Source organism: Bombina bombina, chromosome 6 (genome assembly GCF_027579735.1).
Source record: "Bombina bombina isolate aBomBom1 chromosome 6, aBomBom1.pri, whole genome shotgun sequence".
Lineage (NCBI taxonomy): Eukaryota > Metazoa > Chordata > Amphibia > Anura > Bombinatoridae > Bombina > Bombina bombina.
The window spans coordinates 991,029,039-991,051,304 of NC_069504.1; the positions used below are offsets into that span (position 1 = coordinate 991,029,039).

The following is a 22,266-nucleotide window of genomic DNA, read 5'->3' on the forward strand; positions in this document are numbered from 1 at the left end:
TTTACGCTCGATGGGTGAGCGTAACTGACAACCTCACGTAAAGGGAACTGAGTTAAAAAAAGTTGCATCAAACACAACATAAATACACTAAAATAAATTATTACACTCATACACACACTATCTAATAAAAAGTATTCATATAAATATAAAAAATATAAGGGCTCAAAGGTATATGGTATATGGCAAGGTGTTTTTGACTGCAATGGGCTACATTGTATATATACATACATATCCATGTGTAAATATGTGCATGCATGTGTGTGTCTTTGTGTGTATATGAGTATACAGTATATATATATATATATATATATATATATATATATATATATATATATAGTTAAAGTGCATGTAAAGTCAAACAAATAGCAATGCATCAAAGTGTTTAATTGCCCAAATAAAGGTTAGTTTCATTCATCATATTTTATTAAGATCAAAATAAAAGTCAAAATATCTAATATTACTTGCTATTTTTGGTCCTACTTTTCTTATCTGATTGACACTTCGCTGCCTTAATGTTTTTTTCTTCCCCGGGGCGTCAGGATCGTTGTTCAACACGTCACTTTCTTTAAACGCGCGTACTCCATGCTCGTCACCGAGTCTCGCATGCGCAATAACGAAAGAATCGCATTTATTCTAAGACCGGGAGAATAATTGCAAGTAAGTATCGCTCGCTCCGGCAAATGGACTCGAACTGCCTAAGTAAAACATCTGTTTAAAATTTTAAGAAAACATCAAAGAAAATACTATAACTAAAATGAAATATAGATATTGCTTGAAGAATTCATCAGTTTATTTGCATATCTCAATCGTAATTATGGTACTTTTTTGATTATCAACAGTTATATCTAACTACCGTTTTTTCACTTATGGATTTTAAACTATATTTGTTTGAACCATAATATATATAAATAGAAGAATGTAATTTAAAACGAAAAAGGACGAATAATATCTTTAGATAGATAGATGTGCAATAACAAATATATGGATGATAGTTATAAAGGTTTCACAGTTCATATACACATTGCTTATTTCAAGCAATAAACACCTATACTCCTTGCTCGCAAAGTACTCAATCAATAGAAACATTGATTGAATACTTTGTTTATCGGAACCTTACGTAGTTTAAACGCATGCGCAATGGGAAAGGAGGTGCAAAACTTTCTAGAGATTTGCTCGCTATACGCATCGGCGTTTGCTACGTAATTTTTTAAACGCATGTGCAAATGTCGGACCTGCTCGTGAACGAGCTTCAAAGAAACGTCACGGAGTGGGCGTAAAATATTGAAATGAGGCATAGGATATAGGGCTGCAATCCCGGAAGTAGACGGTTGGGAGGAGTTGAGTGCCTACAACGGAGATAAGTGCTAAATAAAATAAATGTATATTCCTTTTCTTTATTATATTGTTAGTAATGCGGTTTCACTATTTTTAACATTGTGAGCAAGTATGTTTAATTATAACAAGTAAAATTTACATTCACTTTAACAAGGATGATTGGCACTAGAAAGAATAAGACATAGTCAATACACACTTGCTGTAATGAGGACAAGGGCATGTGTGCAGTGCGCAGAGGTAGAAATAATATTAATTAAACACCAAAAAAAGAAATTTAGAACAGCAGTGAGAGGCACAAAAATTCCTTCCACTAGTGTTCCAAAAGACTACCCTTATCTGGCACAGATAAGGGTAGCCTTTTGTAACACTAATGGAAGGAATTTTTGTGCCTCTCACTGCTGTTCTAAATGTCTTTTTTTTGGTGTTTAATATATATATATATATATATATATATATATATATATATATGGGAGAAAGTGGCAGAAGAGACAGCAAACAGGGCTACAAATGCTAGCTTTGTGTTTGTTAATAGCTTTTCCCACATCTACTGAAATCTTACACATGCCTTAGCTGGTTATCCTTAAAGGGATATGAAAGTCAAAATTCCACCCTCATGCTTCAGACAGAGCATGTCATTTTAAGACACTTTTAAAGGGACAGTTTACTAAAAAAATTTTTTAAAAGAGACATAACGCTTTTACTACCCATTCCCCAGCTTTGCACAACCAACAAAAATTAATATACTTTATAAAGTTCAAACCTCTAAATTTCTGTCTATTTCTAGGCCACTACAGAGGGCCTCTTATCTCATTTGTATTAGCTTTTCACATCAAGACACTGCTAAGAGGGCTGTCTGCAGAGGCTTAGGTACAAGAAAATCACAGAGGTAAAAAGTATATTAATATAACAGTATTGGTTGTGCAAAACTGGGGAATGGGTAATAAAGGGATTAACTGTCTTTAAGTTTACTTCTATTATTGAATGTACTTTTGTTGTCTTTTCATGAAAACTATATGTACATATCTTAAGCAGCAGAGCACTACTGGGAACTAGATGCTGATTGATGGCTACATATATTTGCCTCTTGTCATTGGCTCACCAGATGTGTTTAGCTAGCTCTCAGTAGTGTATTGCTATTCTCTGTAGCTGACTTTAACTATGTTTAATCACCTTGCAGGGGTTAAACACATCGTTATATGCAAAGAATAGTGCAATAATAAAATGCTCTAACAGAGGTTTTTTATTTTTCCAATTTTATGTCCCTTTAAAAATATGGTAATTGTCAACATTACACAAAACAGCTTTTAGAATAAAAAGAACAAAAACGTACAATGTTACAACATACAGTACAGGAAGAAAGATCACATAATTTTATTATTTCTTCTTCTGTGAATGCATATAAATATTGTTGTATTTCAACACTGAATTGGGCATATCTAACAAATTAAACAGATATACAAACCTTATTCAAAAGGTTCTAGAATCCTTTCTTAGCTATACCCTTCCCAAATTCCAAGGAAGGAACCCCAGTAGGGTTGGTAGTGTGACAAAAAACATGATAATCCTCAATATCAAACAGTCAAGTGCAGACACATTCGGCTAGATTTAGAGTTTGGCGTTAGCCGTCAAAACCAGAATTAGAGGCTCATAACGCTGGTTTTGGGCTACCGCTGGTATTTAGAGTCTTGTAGGTAAGGGTCTAACGTTCACTTTGCAGCCGCGACTTTTCAATACTGCAGATCCCCCTACGCCATTTGCGTATCCTATCTTTTCAATGGGATCTTTCTAACGCCGGTATTTAGAGTCTTGGCTGAAGTGAGCGTTAGAAATCTAACGACAAAACTCCAGCCGCAGAAAAAAGCCAGGAATTAAGAGCTTTCTGGGCTAACGCCTCATAAAGCTCTTAACTACTGTGCTCTAAAGTACACTAACACCCATAAACTACCTATGTACCCCTAAACCGAGGTCCCCCCACATCGCCGCCACTCTAATAAATTGTTTTAACCCCTAATCTGCCGACCGCACATCGCCGCCACCTACGTTATCCCTATGTACCCCTAATCTGCTGCCCCTAACACCGCCGACCCCTATATTATATTTATTAACCCCTAATCTGCCGCCACCAACGTCGCTGCTACCTTACCTACAATTATTAACCCCTAATCTGCCGACCGGACCTCACCGCTACTATAATAAAGTTATTAACCCCTAATCCGCCTCACTCCCACCTCAATAACCCTATAATAAATAGTATTAACCCCTAATCTGCCTCCCTAACATCGCCGACACCTAACTTCAAGTATCTGGCGACCGGACCTCACCGCTACTATAATAAATTTATTAACCCCTAAAGCTAAGTCTAACCCTAACAGTAACACCCCCTAAATTAAATATAATTTAAATCTAACGAAATAAATTAACTCTTATTAAATAAATTATTCCTATTTAAAGCTAAATACTTACCTGTAAAATAAACCCTAATATAGCTACAATATAAATTATAATTATATTGTAGCTATTTTAGGATTTATATTTATTTTACAGGAAACTTTGTATTTATTTTAACCAGGTAAAATAGCTATTAAATAGTTAATAACTATTTAATAGCTACCTAGTTAAAATAATTACAAAATTACCTGTAAAATAAATCCTAACCTAAGTTACAATTAAACCTAACACTACACTATCAATAAATTAATTAAATAAAATACCTACAATTAAATCTAACACTACACTATCAATAAATTAATTACATGAAATACCTACAAATAAATACAATTAAATAAACTAACTAAAGTACAAAAAATAAAAAAAGCTAAGTTACAAAAAATAAAAAAATTAATTACAAACATAATAAAAATATTACAACAATTTTAAGCTAATTACAGCTACTCTAAGCCCCCTAATAAAATAACAAAGCCCCCCAAAATAAAAAAATGCCCTACCCTATTCTAAAATTAAAATAGAAAAGCTCTTTTACCTTACCAGCCCTTAAAAGGGCCTTTTGCGGGGCATGCCCGAAAGAATTCAGCTCTTTTGCCTGTAAAAATAAACACAATACCCCCCCCCCCAACATTACAACCCACCACCCACATACCCCTAATCTAACCCAAACCCCCCTTAAATAAACCCAACACTAAGCCCCTGAAGATCTTCCTACCTTATCTTCACCACACCGGGTATCAGCGATCCGTCCAGGCTCCGAAATCTTCATCCAAGCCCAAGCGGGGGCTGGAGATCCATCATCCAGCTGAAATCTTCTATCAAGCGGCAAGAAGAAGTCCAGAAGAGGCTCCAAAGTCTTCATCCTATCCGGGCAGAAGAGGAGATCCGGACCGGCAACCATCTTCATCCAAGCGGCATCTTCTATCCTCATCCGATGACGAGCAGCTCCATCTTGAAGACCTCCGGCGCGGATCCATCCTCTTCTTCCGACGTCCTAAGTCCGAATGAAGGTTCCTTTAAATGATGTCATCCAAGATGGCGTCCCTCGAATTCCGATTGGCTGATAGGATTCTATCAGCCAATCGGAATTAAGGTAGGGAAAATCTGATTGGCTGATTGAATCAGCCAATCAGATTGAGCTTGCATTCTATTGGCTGTTCCAATCAGCCAATAGAATGCAAGCTCAATCTGATTGGCTGATTGGATCAGCCAATCGGATTGAACTTGAATCTGATTGGCTGATTCCATCAGCCAATTAGATTTTTCCTACCTTAATTCCGAGGGACGCCATCTTGGATGACGTCATTTAAAGGAACCATCATTCGGACTTAGGACGTCGGAAGAAGAGGATGGATCCGCGCCGGAGGTCTTCAAGATGGAGCCGCTCGTCATCGGATGAAGATAGAAGATGCCGCTTGGATGAAGATGGCTGCCGGTCCGGATCTACTCTTCTGCCCGGATAGGATGAAGACTTTGGAGCCTCTTCTGGACTTCTTCTTGCCGCTTGATAGAAGACTTCAGCCGGATGATGGATCTCCAGCCCCCGCTTGGGCTTGGATGAAGATTTCGGAGCCTGGACGGATCGCTGATACCCGGTGTGGTGAAGTTAAGGTAGAAAGATCTTCAGGGGCTTAGTGTTAGGTTTATTTAAGGGGGGTTTGGGTTAGATTAGGGGTATGTGGGTGGTGGGTTGTAATGGGTTGTAATGTTGGGGGGGTAAGGTAAAATGTTAAGGGCTGGTAAGGTAAAAGAGCTTTTCTATTTGTATTTTAGAATAGGGTAGGGCATTTTTTTATTTTGGGGGGCTTTGTTATTTTATTAGGGGGCTTAGAGTAGGTGTAATTAGCTTAAAATTGTTGTAATATTTTTATTATATTTGTAATTAATTTTTTTATTTTTTGTAACTTAGCTTTTTTTATTTTTTGTACTTTAGTTAGTTTATTTATTTTTATTTATTTGTAGGTATTTGTATTTAATTTATTGATAGTGTAGTGTTAGATTTAATTGTAGATAATTGTAGGTATTTTATTTAATTAATTTAATGATAGTGTAGTGTTAGGTTTAATTGTAACTTAGGTTAGGATTTATTTTACAGGTAATTTTGTAATTATTTTAACTAGGTAGCTATTAAATAGTTATTAACTATTTAATAGCTATTGTACCTGGTTAAAATAATTACAAAGTTGCCTGTAAAATAAATATTATTCCTAAAATAGCTACAATATAATTATAATTTATATTGTAGCTATATTAGGGTTTATTTTACAGGTAAGTATTTAGCTTTAAATAGGAATAATTTATTTAATAAGAGTTAATTTATTTCGTTAGATTTACATTATATTTAATTTAGGGGGGTTAGGGTTAGACTTAACTTTAGGGGTTAATACATTTATAGTAGCGGTGAGGTCCGGTCGGCAGATTAGGGGTTAATACTTGAAGTTAGGTGTCAGCGATGTTAGGGAGGGCAGATTAGGGGTTAATACTATTTATTATAGGGTTAGTGAGGCGGATTAGGGGTTAATACATTTATTATAGTAGCGGTGAGGTCCGGTCAGCAGATTAGGGGTTAATTATTGTAGGTAGCTGGCGGCGACGTTGGGGGGGGCAGATTAGGGGTTAATAAATATAATATAGGGGTCGGCGGTGTTAGGTGCAGCAGATTAGGGGTACATTATAATGTAGGTTGCAGCGGTGTACGGAGCGGCAGATTAGGGGTTAAAAAAATATGCATTGGTCAGCGATAGCGGGGGCGGCAGATTAGGGGTTAATAAGTGTAAGGTTAGGGGTGTTTAGACTCGGGGTACATGTTAGGGTGTTAGGTGCAGACTTAGGAAGTGTTTCCCCATAGGAAACAATGGGGCTGCGTTAAGAGCTGAACGCTGCTTTTTTGCAGGTGTTAGGTTTTTTTTCAGCTCAAACTGCCCCATTGTTTTCTATGGGGGAATCGTGCACAAGCACATTTTTTAAGCTGGCCGCGTCCGTAAGCACCGCTGGTATTGAGAGTTGCAGTGGCGGTAAATATGCTATATGCTCCCTTTTTGGAGCCTAACGCAGCCCTTCTGTGAACTCTAAATACCAGCGGTATTTAAAAGGTGTCGGGGGGAAAAAGCCAGCGTTAGCTACGCGGGTCGTTACCGACAAAACTCTAAATCTAGCCGTAAATGAGGCCTATTTACTAACCTGACCTGATCCGACAGTGCAATACGCTCTCCGTATTCAGCATTGCACCAGCAGCTCACAAGAGCTGCTGGTGCAACGGCGCCCCCAGCACACTTGCGGCCGAATCGGCTGCCAGCAGGGGGTGTCAAACAACCCTATCGTACTCGATCGGGTTGAATTCCAGCGATTCCTGTCCGCCTGCTCAGAGCAGACGGATAGGGTTATGGAGCAGCGGTCTTTGTGACCGCTGCTTCATAACTGCTGTTTCTGGCGAGTCTGAAGACTCGCCAGAAACACGGGCCCACAAGCTCCTTACGGAGCTTGATAAATGGGCCCCTGTGTGTGAACCAATCAGGATCTCTGTGCTCAGATTGGTAGTGGATGTGTGTTAAAGAAACTGATCCCAGAGTAAAATAAGTATAGCAAGTATAGATGCAGTCTTTCTTTTTAAAGTAATATATTGAAAGCATGTTAAAATAATTTCTATATTGTAATTAACTATATATATATACTGTATATATACATACATACAATGTCCCATACTGCACTCTCACCTCAATGCACAACTGCCAGGGTGCCAACGGTTCAATACAACACAATATAAGGAGGCACTCCCTGATCTTTTTCAATGGTGTAGTTTAATAAGAGTGATGTTTCGGGGACACACGTCTGAGGAAGGGGATTGTTTTCCCAAAAAGTCACGCTTATTGAACTACAACATTGAAAAAGACCAGTGAGTGCCTCCTTATATCCTTTTATATATATATATATATATATATATATATATATATATATATATATATATATATATATATATATATATATATATATATAATGGGTAAAGTAAGAAATTGGGTAATCCCCAATGTAACATAATAAATCTTCTCAGAGTGCATTGAGTCACTGCATCAAACATATATACGACACACTGTAATTCACACATCTTCACTATCTTGTTTGCCTCCATCTGGGGGGCTCAAGGGGGGGTGATGCACCCCTTGTAAACCTCATTGCCCAAGGTTCACTTGGGGTGGATCGGTGGGGGGCCTTCCTTAAAGCCCCCAGGCAGAGACAAAAAAATAGTGTAGATGGGGGAATTACATTACATCAGGCTTTACCCACAGCCGCTTAGGTAATGTCAGATTTCTGACTTTATCCGCAACATATATATATATAAATATATATACACACATATACATACACACACACTATTTTCTTGGAATGTGTATTATTTTAGGCCTATCTTTTTTTCAATGCTATCGGATTAAATGTCAGCAAATGCTGTGGCAACAGGAAAATGTTTCTGCAATCTATTAACAGGGGGTTCTCAGTGACATTCTCAGTGTTTTAAATTCCTTATAGAGAGCCCAAGAAAAAGCACACTGTTCTTTGCACAGCCCTCACCCACACAAACTCCACACACTCTCTCAATCATCACCACTAGTGAGTGGAACAGGTGTCATGTAGAGCCTGTGCTTCTACACTAGGACAGCTGAGTGCACATAAAAGGTAGCAAGCAAATAGCAAATTAAATATTTAGGGATTCTTTTGTGAAAGCTGATTGTACCACCTCCCCCACACAAGCAAAAAACACACCCCTGGCAAACTCTTGTGCATAATGGTATCCACAGTATATTAACCTATTCAATGCAAAGGAAGTGCCAACCTATTATATATTAAAATGCATACTCTAATTGTATTACTTAGCTAAGGAAATGATTAGATTTGCAAATATACGGCTAGATTACGAGTTCGGCATTAGCTTAAAAAAGCAGCGTTAAGGGGTCCTAACGCTGCTTTTTAACGCCCGCTGGTATTACGAGTCAGGCAGGTACAGGTGTACCGCTCACTTTTCTTCCACGACTTTTCCATACCGCAAATCCCCTTACGTCAATTGCGTATCCTATCTTTTTAATGGGATTTTCCTAACGCTGGTATTACAAGTCTTGGAAGAAGTGAGCGGTACAGCCTCTACCTCCAAGACTCATACCGCATATAAAAGTCAGTAGTTAAGAGTTTTATGGGCTAACACCGGAACATAAAGCTCTTAACTACAGTGCTACAAAGTACACTAACACCCATAAACTACCTATTAACCCCTAAACTGAGGCCCCCCACATCTCAAACACTATAATAAAATTATTTAACCCCTAATCTGCCGACCAGACATCGCCGCCACCTACATTATACCTATGAACCCCTAATCTGCTGCCCCTAACATCGCCGACACCTACATTATATTTATTAACCCCTAATCTGCCACCCCCAACGTCGCCGCCGCCTACCTACAATTATTAACCCCTAATCTGCCGCCCCCAATGTCGTCGCTACTATATTAAATGTATTAACCCCTAAACCTAAGTCTAACCCTAACCCTAACACCCCCCTAACTTAAATCTATTTTTAATAAATCTAAATAAAATTACTATAATTAAATAAAGTATTCCTATTTAAAACTAAATACTTACCTATAAAATAAACCCTAATATAGCTACAATATAACTAATAGTTACATTGTAGCTATTTTAGGATTTATTTTTATTTTACAGGCAACTTTGTATTTATTTTAACTAGGTACAATAGCTACAAACAAAAGTTACAAATACACTACACTATCAATAAATTAAATAAATAAATTAACTACAATTATCTAAAATAAAATACAATTAAATAAACTAAACTATATTAAAAAAACCAAAAACACTAAATTACAAAAAATAAAAAAATATTACAAGAAGTTTAATCTAATTACACCTAATCTAATCCCCCTAATAAAAAAGCCCCCCAAAATAATAAAATTCCCTATCCTAAACTAAATTACAAATAGCCCTTAAAAGGGCCTTTTGGGGGGCATTGCCCCAAAGTAATCAGCTCTTTTACCAGCCCTTAAAAGGGCTTTTTGCGGGGCATTGCCCCAAAGTAATCAGCTCTTTTACCTGTAAAAAAAAGAAATATAATTCCCCCCAACATTACAACCCACCACCCACACACCCCTACTCTAAAACCCACCTGATCCCCCCTTAAAAAAACCTAACACTACCCCATTGAAGATCACCCTACCTTGAGCCATCTTCACCCAGCCGGGCACAGATGGGGCAGAAGAGGACATCCGGACCAGCAGAAGTCTTCATCCTATCCGGGCAGAAGAGGACATCCAGACCGGCAGACATCTTCATCCAAGCGGCATCTTCTTTCTTCATCCATCCGACGAGGAACGGCTCCATCTTGAAGACCTCCGGCACGGAACATCCTTCTATGCCGACGACTACCCGACGAATGGCTGGTCCTTTAAATGACGTCATCCAAGATGGCGTCCCTCGAATACCGATTGGCTGATAAGATTCTATCAGCCAATCGGAATTAAGGTAGGAAAAATCTGATTGGTTGATTTAATCAGCCAATCGGATTGAAGTTCAATCCGATTGGCTGATTGGATCAGCCAATAGAATGCGAGGTCAATTCTATTGGCTGATCCAATCAGCCAATCAGATTGAACTTCAATCTGATTGGCTGATTAAATCAACCAATCGGATTTTTCCTACCTTAATTCCGATTGGCTGATAGAATCCTATCAACCAATCGGAATTTGAGGGACGCCATCTTAGATGACGTCATTTAAAGGAATATTCTTTTGTCGTTAGTCCGTCAGCCTAGAAGGATGTTCCGCGCCGGAGGTCTTCAAGATGGAGCCGTTCCTCGTCGGATGGATGAAGATAGAAGATGCCGCTTTAGATGTCTGCCGGTCCGGATGTCCTCTTCTGCCCCATCGGTGCCCGGCTGGGTGAAGACGGCTCAAGGTAGGTTGATCTTCAATGGGGTAGTGTTAGGCTTTTTTAAGGGAGGATCGGGTGGGTTTTAGAGTAGGGGTGTGTGGGTGGTGGGTTGTATTGCTGGGGGGGATTGTATTTCTTTTTTTTACAGGTAAAAGAGATGATTACTTTGGGGCAATGCTCCGCAAAAAGCCCTTTTAAGGGCTATTTGTAATTTAGTTTAGGATAGGGAATTTTATTATTTTGGGGGGCTTTTTTATTTTATTAGGGGGATTAGATTAAACTTCTTGTAATATTTTTTTATTTTTTGTAATTTAGTGGGGGGTTTTGTAATATAGTTTAGTTTATTTAATTGTATTTTATTTTAGATAATTGTAGTTAATTTATTTAATTAATTTATTGATAGTGTAGTGTTGTATTTGTAACTTAGGTTAGGATTTATTTTACAGGTAATTTTGTAATTATTTTAACTAGGTAGCTATTAAATAGTTAATAACTATTTAATAGCTATTGTGCCTAGTTGAAATAAATACAAAGTTGCCTGTAAAATAAAAATAAATCCTAAAATAGCTGCAATGTACTACTAGTATTTAGTTTTAAATAGGAATACTTTATTTAATTATAGTAATTTTATTTAGATTTATTAAAAATAGATTTAAGTTAGGGGGGTGTTAGGGTTAGACTTAGGTTTAAGGGTTAATACATTTAATATAGTAGCGGCGACATTGGGGGCGGCAGATTAGGGGTTAATAAATGTAGTTAGGTGGCGGCGACGTTGGGGGCAGCAGATTAGGGGTTAATAAATATAATGTAGGTGTCGGCGATGTTAGGGGCAGCAGATTAGGGGTTTATAGGGATAATGTAGGTGGCAGCGGTGTCCGGAGCGGCAGATTAGGGGTTAATAATATAATGCAGGTGGTGAGGATGTTGGGGGTGGCAGATTAGGGGTTAATAAGTGTAAGGTTAGGGGTGTTTAGACTCGGGGTTCATGTTAGGGTGTTTTTTCCCATAGGAAACAATGGGGCTGTGTTAGAAGCTGAACGCTGCTTTTTTGCAGGTGTTAGGTTTTTTTTCAGCCGTCTCAGCCCCATTGTTTCCTTTGGGGAAATCGTGCACGAGCACGTTTTAGCCAGCTTACCGCTACCGTAAGCAACGCTGGTATTACAGGGAGAAGTGGCGCTATATTTGCTCAATGCTCACTTTTCTGAGGCTAACGCAGCTATGCAGAAAACTTGTAATACCAGCGTTGTTTAAAGTGAGCACCGCACGGCTCTGACGACAAAACTTGTAATCTAGCCGATAGTTAGTATAAGCACAGATTATAGTTAGGAGAAATGTCACTTTTTAAGATAGGATGGAGGTTAAAATTGTGCATTCTATATCTCATTTTCAAGGTATTTTGATAAATCACAGTAAATGATTAGGTGACTGAGATAAAATATTCACTGTAAAGATTGTAAATTTTCATGGCATATCCATGCTTAGGTCCATTTCTTACCCCTGTGGTAAAACAGTTCCCATACTGTATAATACCACATTTAGAGAATGTTTGTGCATTTACTGTTTTTTTATTCACATCATATGTTGTATTTTTTCCCACCAGATTTTGTTTTTAGACTTTACATGGTAAACAAAAGTGCATCGTTTTCTCTAAATAACTTTATGGTTTACAAAATGCTTGCAAGAAGCCAGTGCTCAATAGAAAGATGTTGCCTTTGTTTTAATGAGAAGTAAAATTAAACTTAAAATGATAAAAAAATAAGGTCAGAGAGTCGTTTGATCAGTTGGAATTGTGTGAATTTGTTCACCTCATCAGGTGGCAGAGAGTGGAAAGAGTTTACAAATGACAGGCGGGTTTGAGGAATCCCTGATCAGTGGTTTTTAGAGGTTATGATCAGGTATAGAAAAATGCTGAAAAGCTCACCAAGCAAGCAAAACAAAGCAATGGCACCAAGTAATATTAGACTTGATACCAATCTTATGGCAGTGCTAATCTTCTTCCTTATTTACTGGGTCCTCCTGTGCCATCTGCAGCACTCTGTGTCATGCACAGTCATCTGGATCTCTAGAGTTTTTAGCTAGCTGTCTTAACGCTGTCCTAATGCACTGCTTTGTATCAGGTGTCACCACAGTGGTGACAAACAGTTATGTGTGGTATCTCAAGCTGTTCCCTATATATTTCAAGTTATTTCCAATGGAAGTTGCCTTTGCTCTTGTTCAATAAGTCTTTAGTCTGTATCAGCAGTGGTTTAGGTTCTTGCTTCCAAAATTGCTATTTCAAAGTTGGTGACCCGATGCTTTACAAGCTATGAGATGCCAATTCTGTTCTGTTTTCAAGATGCTGTCCTGATTGCATTTGGGAGGGGGTCACAGTTTGGTCAATTGCAGTGGATTACAGTACAAAGGGGTGTTACTGGTACAAATGGAGTTAAAGGACCAGTCAACACAGTAGATTTGCATAATCAACAAATGAAAGATAACAAGACAATGCAATAGAACTTAGTCTAAACTTCAAATGAGTAGTATATTTTTTTTCTGACTATTTTAAAAGTTATGTCTTTTTCCACTCCCCCTGTACCATGTGACAGCCATCAGCCAATCACAAATGCATACACGTACCATGTGACAGCAATCAGCCATTCACAAATGCATACACACTTATTCTTGCACATGCTCAGTAGGAGCTGGTGACTCAAAAAGTTTACATATAAAAAAACTGTGCACATTTTATTAATGGAAGTAAATTGGAAAGTTGTTTAAAATTTCATGCTCTATCTGAATAATGAAAGTTTAAGTTTGATTGAGTGTCCCTTTAAATTATGACTATATGACTTACTGGGACTAAGTGATAACAGTGACTGATCTGTGTTACTGGTAAACATTGTCTAAATCACAGCTCTTTACAAGAACTAGAGTAAAAACTACCACTGGACTATAGATTATAGTAGAAAATAGGTTACATTACTACTTAAATGACCAGTAAATACAGTAAATCAACAAATGCATGATAAAAAGACAATACAATAGCACTTTTCTGACAAGTTTCAGTAATGTATATTTCCACTCCTACTTGTATGATGTGACAGCCATCAGCCAATCACAAATGCATACATACGTATATTCTGTGAATTCTTGCACATGCTCAGTAGGAGCTGGTGACTCAAAAAAGTGAAAATCTGAAGCACATGCTCAGTAGGAGCTGGTGACTTAAAAAAGTGAACATCTGAATCGTCAAAGTTTAATTTTGGCTTGAGTGTCCCTTTAAAAAATCATTTATAATCCACTAAAAGACTATAAATAGGGGCCACACTCAAAAATTCTTAAGTATAAGGATTAGCAACAATAAATATATAACAATAATTATAATACTAATGCTACATAAATGTGTCAGTTAGATCCTAAAAGGGGTGCACTTTTGGAATGAAAGCCTCAAATAAAAGACTCAGATCATCAGTAGTGAAAACAGAGCAATCCAAATGCAGTCACACACATAGCAGCACTCTCTTATACTGAATGGGGCAGACTGGGTATCACAGCTCACTGAATGACAGGCAGAAGCTTGCAGAACTCCAGACTTACACTGAGTATCTTCCAGCACCAGCACAGACTCACTAGAATAGAACAAAGTGCAAAGCTACAAAGTCTCACAAAAACTTTATTAAAAACAAAAAGTTAAAACAGAGAACATTAACCTAATGTCCCAGAGTATTTTCATGGCTAAACTGTGAGACTGAGGTGCCTTCTATGTTGTACTTTTTTTTCATCACTACTTGTGTTACTGACACACATTTAGTTAAATCACAAGTTCCTGACACATATATAAGCATTTAAATTGGCAAAAATGCTTTTAGTAAAAGCTATTACTGTTTTACAGAGGCATACACACATATGCTGTAATGGCCTGTGCACCAGTGTTCAAACACTACACATTCTCAAAGAATCACCAGTGGCTTCACAGGCACAAAACACATCACCAGCTCTGTGGGCTTGAATACAGGTGCACGGGACCTCACAGCATATGTGCATATGCCACTGTAAAACAAATCATTTTAAATAAAAGCAATCGGATAATGCATAGGGTTTGCCCGCTAGCAACTTGTGTTCTGACACATGCTGGAAGTGTACTTCCAAAATGTTTTTATTGTATTTCCAAAAAACAAAAGTGTACTTCCAAAAAAAAAATGATTGTATTAGTAATTAAAGATTTGTATTCTAAAAAAAAATTGTAATTAAAAAGAAAATTTAGATTTGTATTTGTATGTTACAATTTATGTACAATGATAAAGAATCATGCACATAAACACAGAGAGGAGGAAATAACTACTAGGGGGGTCCTAGGCTACGTATCTAAGGAGATTAATGTACCTCTAACGTATACTAATACGCAATCACCTATATGAGGTAATTGGTGCATAACCTTTAAAGCTAATATTCTCACAAGAAAAGAAAGAAAAGATAAACAGTCATTTATCTATATTAAAGAAAGGGATTACAGCACTCTTTTCAAATGGTATATTATGTATGTATAATCATCATACTCATAAATAACAAAGGAAGTGCTCACACAAACCAGGAATGGAACAAAACCACCCACACCATATACAAACAGATATCTTATAAAAACATCACACACACTTGCATTTTTGACAGCAATCTTATTTCTCAGAAAAGTAGACTCGTTTTTAAGTAGAAGTGGTAGAACAATTACTGCTTCTATTCTATGTGTTCCCTGTTGATACACTGCAACCTGAAACTCAACATACACAAAATCAAACTGCCCTCTAGTATTGTAAAAACCTCACCAATCATTCTTCTAATCGCTTACAATGGTGCACTGGTTTTCAAACCTGTACTCATGCCTCCCCAACAGGCCAGATTTTCAGGATTACCTTCGGTGAGAGCAAGTAAAATTACCATGTTTACTAATCAGCTGATAATTTCACCTGTGCTCTAGAGCAGATATCCTCAAAATGTGGCCTGTTAGGGGGCCTGAGCACAGGTTTGAAAACCAATGCAATGGTGTGATGCATCTCTGATGCCTGGCCAGTTCCTTATTATAGTTATATTCAACTCCAGGTTTTCCTTTATACAACATATTGATTACCATACATAGTTCTGCCAAGGTTATTTATGGACATCATCAGCATTTGTCCTTTATCTAATGTCATCACTTATTCTACTATTTCTATAGATTTAGTTATTGTGACATCCTGCTAAATCACATTCTTCTTACCTACCTTTCCCCACTGCAATGCATCCTCAGCTCTGCAGTCTTTCTCTTCAGTCTTATTTTAATTGGCCAGTTCACTGTAAATTTGTTTTTCCCCCTTGACTTGTTATACCAGCTGAAGCATATCAATTGTATGAGAGCTTGTTTATTTATGCTAATCTTTGTAAAAAAAATTGCAGGATTTGCTCTTTGAAATCACAGCCCATCAAACTTGGTTAAACTTGCAGACAGATCAGATCTAGTTATCTTATCATTCAAATGCTTTTCTTTCTTATCTCTGTCCCTGTACAATACTTTATGCTTTATGCTGTATCTCTTCCACCTCCCAATGTGAGTCTAAATTCCTCTGCTGGCTGTGTTTACATAGTTCTTTAATAGCCTATACCTAGGTATAGAAATTTTCAGTATAGGTAGGGATACTACAGGCTAAATCAGATATTTCAAATGTCAATATAAAGGCTAAGAAGCTATTCCTGCTTTGAAAATGTTGCAATGGTTCTCAACTTTATTATTATTTATGTTCATGGTTCTTGATAATGCTGCACTATCACACGCTTTATGCCATTGTTTCAAAATAGTCTCCCCCTTGCCTTCTCATGCCTCTGCAGATCTATGGCTAGTTTTGTCTCTCACAAACTCCTTTATACAGGGCCGGACTGTGAATAAAAAGCAGCCCTGGAGAAATCTGAAGACCAGACCTAATTTTGGTTGAGTCTGTAAAATGTACACGCCCATTACTGGGATACTTCTTCCTTAAATACCTTAAATATATTTTTTGTTTCAGAATTCAATTATATAAGTTTAAAAAAACAAATGCCAACAAATTGTTGTTATATAGGCACCCTACAACCCAGTTTCATTCATTACTCCTTTTCACAGTGTGAAAATGATTATCCATAGTCTGATTTGCAGAAGAAACTCACCTGACTAGACAATCAAAACCATTAAAAGGAGGCAACTAAATAGTGCATGGTCTAGGAAATAAAATCTACAAGGAAATACTTTGTGACCTTAATACATGTAGCTCAGAGGAGAAAAGAAGAGAGACGATACAGCTGTATAACAACCCCCTTAAATTGTAGCTGGTCAGCCCTAACTGTTGCAGCCCACCAGGAAATCTCCTGGTATCCTGGTAGGCCAATCTGGCCTAACATAATTCCCTTCCTGCTCAGTTACTTTCCAATTCATGAACTCTTTGAACACATGATCACAAACATGACACTAACACATTAAAGGGATAGTAAAACATTTGAGATTGTTACTCTAACAACTTTTTTTATAATTGTGCCTAAATTGTCTCAGGAGAGGAAATAGGATAATAGGCTTGTGAATATAGGGTAACAATATGGCAGTGACCATTAATGGAAAAGACAAACAACAACAAAAAACTTTACGCTTATTTTATTATTTGAACAACTAATACAATTTAAAAAATACATCTGCATATTATTCTCAGGGTAATCTTTGCCTTGAATGCATCGTTATGTCTAACATTTATTAAAGGTAAACACCTTGAGATTTTAATATGAAAAAGACAACTTTGCAAAATGCTTTCATTATTTATTTTGTCACATTTTTAAGTAATTTAGCCCTGGAAATGGTGAATTTTCTAATTTTATTAAATACTTACTGCAGACTTCTTAAGGCTAAACCTGCTACATATCTTGGCTATCCAGACCTTACTTATAGCTTAACCATCCCTATTGGAGCCATATTCTTCATCTACCTACATCATCAACTACCTAGTTACATCCTCATCTACCTACATCCTCATCTACTTACATCCTCATCTACCTAAAAATACCATGTTCAACAGACAACTGATAAAATATTGTATGTACTAGTTTTCCCTTGCATAATAAGGTCCTCTGTGTACCTGTCTGTAATTTATAGCTGTATAAATCTGCATAATGTAATTTACTTTCAACTGCATTATCCATGGTGTGTAAACTTTAAATTTTATATCTATCTATCTATCTATCATCTATCTATCTATCTATCTATCTATCTATCTATCTATACAGTATGTATATATATATATATATATATTTATATATACACAGATGCTAATGGACAGAAAACAAGATCTGCTGTCAACAATTAGGTTTCCTTTTATAGGCTTCAGAATTACAAATTTTCATGCAAACTATTAGACTAAATTATCTATGTCTGTACAGGCTGAAGTTGAACCATAAACGGCAATGAAAAATCACACTCACGTCTTTTCCACGCTGCAGTAGTTGTATAACCTCTTATTTAAGAATTCAGGCACAGTTTCTGCCAAAAACAGGTCTATTTCTTTTTTTTTTTTGTAAAAGCAACTGCATTGAGACTAGTCCTTCTGCTTACAAATCAAACACATTGCCCTTTTGTATCCGTTAGAAGTGAAGAATAAGTGTAATGTTCCCTCCTCTATGAAGAAGAGTGATGTGTGTGTATGCAGTCTCCAAATATGCAGACACATGCAGCTAACATATTGAAGAAAAAAAACATGGAGCTATTTTTAAACCACAGGAATCAGTTAATCCAGCAACCCAGGCTAACTAGAAAACCAGATATTAAAATTCTGTTACATAAGGGGTCATTCATTTATTCATTACAGGGATATAGCAGTCAAAGCAGTGCAACCCAAACACCTTTAGAAAAATGTTTGCAATATACAGTACATGTGTCTACTGTAGTACCTGCAGCATGCATTGAATGAGAATTTGCTAACAACCCACCCCACTACCATCTCGAGGGAAGCAAGCGTGGTTAAAAGCTTGGGCAGTGGTAACTTTTAAATGAAATGTTTTCTCAGACATTATTATGTATCTTCAACATATATATTAGCAAAATTATGTATGCAGTCTCAAAATCAGAAATTAACTTGAAATAATCAAAATAATATTTTGATCTGTAAAAAAAAATATTGTTAGGAAATTATCCCACACAATTTTCTACTAAAATATCACATGGTTTTGCAGAAAACTGAATTATAATGACATAAACCACCTTATAACCACAACGAATGGAAAGCATTTGTCTTTAAGGAAGATTGAGACGCAAAGAGAGAATAGAAAGTTATTGCTATTAATAAAAATACTTACTAAAACCTGTCATTGGAATATGGCAGGGGGAATAACTATTGAATTCATAATCAATTGTGTCTTCAACATGAATGTTTAAACTGATGCAGATTTATGCATGTCATTAGGAACCACACCCTGTATACTGTATCAGAATAATTCATTTATATAATACTAATCAAGACACAGCAAGTTAGATGTCATTTTAACCTAAATTACCTTGTTGTAATTCTAGCTAATTGCAATGAGTATAGTAATACATTTACAATCATATTATGCCATTATAAATGTACACATATACTAGAATTTGTAATATATTTTTTTTATTTGCACAACAAAGTAATTTCAGTATTTACCTAGAACAGAGGTTTAAATATCACAGGAGATACTTTTTAAACATTTCATTATTTTTAAAAGTATCTCAATGTTCCCTGACTACATGTTATAAATAAAGTTGATATAAGTTAAAAAAACATTTGAATGTATAATTTGAATTTGTAAATATTTGAATCTTATGCAAACCAGAGGTCATTGTAATTATCTTTATCAGAGATGGTGCCATCTGACTATGCAATAGCAAGTGGCACACCCAGTTGGTATCAGACACACTTGTGATGTGAAAGCATAGTCCTCCTGGCATATACATTTGTAGGTACACTGAAAAGTATTCAGCTCTTTCCTATTTTCAAAGAGAAGGTAGAGATTTAATTGAATCTTCTTTTTGGAAAGATAGTGATACAGTGTGCAAGGTTAGCTGACTGCAGTTTATATCTATAAATAGACTTGGTATGACTGAACAAAAGAAAGACTACATAATAGTTCACATAACAGAAACCTTTACTGACACAGCTGAGTATATAGAAAACTGCTCTTATTGTAGGTAAGTATAACATTTACCTAAACCGTTAATGAAATGTGTGAGTGGTTTAACTGCAGGGAAAGGATTAGAGGTTGTACAAAAGCTTCTAAACTCCAGGCAGCGAGCCAGCATTGTGTGTTTAAGTATAAAACATGAGTCTTATAACTTACTTTTGTGAAGTAATGGCAGGGCTACAGCAGGCAGAGAGGTGAGATCCGCTCCACAGAGAGGCTTTCAGCAGCACTAGAGGGTAGAAAAGAGAAAGAGGAGACTGCTGCCCTCCTACACTAAAGCAGCTGCTGCCTGTGATGTCACAAGTCTGCAGCCCTGGCAGCTTCTGCAGAGCTTAAAAGTGACTTATATGGGGGAGGGCCAGAATTTACCCCTGGAAACAGAAAGCCTTTACAAAGCAAGGGCCTGAGTAAAGAAAAATCTGTAGGAGGGACCTGTGATACAGATCACATATATACATATACCATCTGTGCTTTGGGACATGACACAAACATATATATTTGGTTAAACATTAAAACTAATAATGTATATATTTATAAAGCTAAATTACTTTAATGGATAGACAGGCAGGTGTATTTCGTTTGTAGAGCACTAGGTGACGTGTGTGATGTAGTTTCACATCCCCAAGAAAAGGAGAGGGATGGCTCTTAAAATGTTACTTTTTGGATTCTCGTTACAATCTCCCAAATTTCAAATATGGTTGTGATGCCTATACACACACACATTATAGGCTCCATGTACTAAGCCGTCAATTCATCCATCATTTTAGACGCGGATAAACTCGCCGTTACTCGCCGCGGGCGAAATGGTGTCCGCTGTCACTATGTACTAATAATCCCCCAATAAATAGACAAGTCTAGCCCGCCGCGATCAGTGGCGGATTATTGATAAATTTGACGCCTCGCTCGCCGCGACTAAGCTAATGTACTTAACTTTCAGTTGAATTGTCTGGCCAATTATTAACACGTGACATGCAAGGTGTCACGAACATCATAGTAGTCGCGGGAATAGAATTTTGCTCCTATAAAAGTTCAACTTATCTAAACAACTTTATTATTGTTCAAAATTTTTTGAAGAGTGATAACAGAGCGTTATTTTTGTAATATTTATTTACAATTTGGATATGGCTTCATCTGGATCTGATAATATATAAATATTAATATAAAAATAATTATAAAGATTGACAACTATACAATACAAATTTAAAATATAGATTACTCTTTAATTACAGTCGACAAATTTGGCGCAATTTATGTACATGGAAATGAGAGACAAATTAGACGCCAGTTATGCTGTACAATGCTGATATTACTGCCTTTTATATATGTCTAGACTGGCGTCTAGATTGACTTTCCTATTGTTTTGTACCTTGCCCGCCACCTAAAAGGTGGCGAGGCAAAAATAACGAGGTGGGAGCGGAAATTGTAGCGAGTGGACAAATAGATTTTTTAGTACATTCGTTTTTGGCGAGTTGGTGGTCAAATGTGTCTAATTACAGTGAAAAATAGAGAAGTAGCGAGGTTTGGCGGATAAGTACGCTCGCAATTTTAAAGATGCGAGTTTGAACATAGTTGACGACTTTGTACATATCAGTTTGCGAGTTTTGACGCGAGATTTGTTGCGGGTAGCTCGCTGACTGCTTAGTACATGGAGCCCTATATATATATATATATATATATATATATATATATATATATAAATATATATATATATATATCGATAGATAGATATAGATATATATGTATATATATATATATATATATATATATATATATATATATATATATATATATATATATATACAGGTGGCCCTCGTTTTACAACGGTTCAATTTACACCGTTTCAGAATAACAACCTTTATTTCCAGTCATGTGACTGCTATTGAAAAGCATTGAGAAGCAGTGCATTTATTAAAATAGCCAGCAGGTTGAGCTGTCCTCTTGTGTTGCAGCAATGCCAAGCAAGCTGAAATTAATCAGTTTAACCAGACCTGAGCTATCGAGCAGATTTCAAAGAAACAAGATCTTCCTGTCTATAACTCAGTCCAGATCGGAATGCATAGAAAGAACTGTTTGCAGAAAAATGCAAGTGAAGTCTGTGTTGTGCGATTATTTTATTAGGTTTAGCAAATATTTTTGTTATTTTAACTTAGTTTAATTATATATTCTGTGTTGTGTGATTATTTTATTAGGTTTATAATGCTGTCTAGCACTTAAAGTCTTTATTTCAAAGCTTTAAAAATAATGTATTAGGTGTTACTTATGACAATTTTGAGAGGGGCCTGGAACCTATCTCCCTCACTTCCCATTGACTTACATTATAAACTGGGTTTCAATTTACAACGGTTTCGATTTACAACCATTCCTTCTGGAACCTAACCCCGGCGTA

General features: G+C 36.6%; 1 protein-coding gene across 3 annotated transcripts in view; it reads right to left on the bottom strand.

Moving 5' to 3' along the window:
* ANXA6 (annexin A6) overlaps positions 1-20,190 on the bottom strand; it is a 202,601-nt gene extending 182,411 nt beyond the window's left edge. For 2 of the 3 annotated variants that reach the window (XM_053718681.1, XM_053718679.1), the window contains exon 1: positions 20,037-20,190. The gene's annotated coding sequence lies outside the window, so the exon portion shown is untranslated. Of the gene's footprint in view, positions 1-18,158; positions 18,260-20,036 lie in introns of those variants that run through there. The other variant, XM_053718680.1, reaches the window with a different exon arrangement.
* Between the last annotated feature and the right edge of the window lie 2,076 nt (positions 20,191-22,266).